We start from the raw sequence: 2,019 nt of genomic DNA on the forward strand, positions 1-2,019 counted from the left end.
CCTCTTTTTCTTTTAACATTGTCTTGTCCAAACTGTTTTCCAGCTCGGGAGCCTCAGAGATTCACAGCTGTGTGTGTGTGTGTTTCCCCGCTCCTTTGTGAGCCGGCGGATCTTCAGGAAAGACGCTCCGCAGCCTTCATTGCCGGCGGGTTGAGGGACTCGTTTCTGCAGCGCTGCGGCAGGAAGAGATTCAAAAATAAAGAAACTCATAACTTCCTCTGCGCTGTCAAACACAGGATTCGCTAAAAAATACATTTAAGGACACACACAAAAAAAGCTGCAATCTCACATGAAATTAAATTATAGTGACAGTGAGCAGGCCTGTAGTTCAGACAGCTCAACCAACTTTCACACTTTGAATAACTCCAACAATGCGCATGTTTTAGGACTATTAAAAATACATTATGACCTGTTTTTAGCCACTTTTACACTTTTTTTGTACAGATGGAAAGACCATTTGGAGAAAACTAAAGTCCTAGCAGCACATAAACCATCCAACTCTTCCTGAAAACTCACACACAGATTAAAGTCCCTGCAGAAATATTAGATTAATATTTAGGGATTTTTTTTCGTGGTCTCCAAACCAAAACACTTAAATATTTAGAGAAGGGGCCTGAGCACAGAGCAGCACATGTCAGCCGTGTTAATCGAATACATTCCGTGTCTGAATGAAATCAATCTAACGCTCATGCTGCTGCAATAAACATCCAGCCGGCGGTGAAAGCTTGTGCCCCTCTCTGTGTTTATTCCCGGGCAGGAAGGGAGAGAGGTGGGCTAGGACTGCTCCTTCTACCAGCCTGATTATCAGCTCAGCAAACAGCCGCAATCCACAGCGGCCGCCTCTCAAAAAGCGCCCTGATCGAATTAAGTCGTTAAAAAGTGTGAAAACTTCACATGTTGCATTCAGGGAGCTGTGATCCACGGCTGTGTGTATGTGTGTGTGTGCGTGCTCGTCAAATTAGAGGTCATTCACTAAAAAGTCAGTGTTTGCAGAAAAGTGTGAATGTATTTCAATCAGGCTTTGGAGGAACTTTAACGCACGTTAGAATAATGTTTGAGCAGTTAGAGGAGCGGCTGCAGCCCGCAGCTCAACACAACGAGTCCTCATGTGAATAAGCACAATTCAGTCAGTTTGTTCGTTAGAGACAGAATCCAGTAAAAATACCACAAAGGCAAAAACTCATCACTTCTAAAAAAGTCTACAGAATAATGAATTTCCCTTTAAAACTACCTCTGAGATAGGAAGCGGTATCAGTTTTACATCCCGAATTGTTCTGTTTTATTCGTTATAGATTAATGCACTTTATTCTGTGAGTTTTATGTTTCATTTCGATGTAAAATAAAACAGAATTCGACCGTTTCTGACTTTCCTCAGAACAGCTCCGGGGAGGATTTTCCGCTAGTGGGCGCTCTTGCCTTTCGAAAAACCTTGAAGCGCATTCTCGTGCACCCACCGGAGAGGGGCTCAGCACCGAGGCTCTGCCCGGCCCCGCGCACGAGCCTCGTGGGAGCAAATGTTTGCTCGTTGTTTTTCATTATGGGGCTATTCACAGAAACCATAAACACGCGAGAAGTGCGCCTTATTCGTTGTTTGGGGGCTGTAAGGCTTTCACGAGTAGCAAAAACACGGTTAATTTATATGAGATCTGGTGTGCTCGGTTCACCTGCTGTCATCTTTTTAGAGGTAACAGGAGTGTTTTCACTGTAGTGGAATTCAGATGTATTGTATTTTATATTATTAGACTAATTACATTTCTGTGATCTCATATATGACGTTTATGTTACGTGCTAATTAGACGAGAGTGACATTTATTCATCTTCCAGTCTTATTTATCCACCTGCCTGTTTGACAGAAGTACGATTCAGCTGTAATTCCTCCCTTTTTGCTCACCACTGGTCACCGTACTGAACCAGTTGCCCTCTTTGAGTGACAGCAGAGCTCCTATTGACTTCCCCGCCGAGGGACCAATCAGCGGCGGCGCGGGGCGGGGCCTGGGCAAAACCAGCTCCACCAAATAT

The sequence above is a fragment of the Chelmon rostratus genome, chromosome 13 (genome assembly GCF_017976325.1).
Source record: "Chelmon rostratus isolate fCheRos1 chromosome 13, fCheRos1.pri, whole genome shotgun sequence".
Classification (NCBI taxonomy): Eukaryota; Metazoa; Chordata; class Actinopteri; order Chaetodontiformes; family Chaetodontidae; genus Chelmon; species Chelmon rostratus.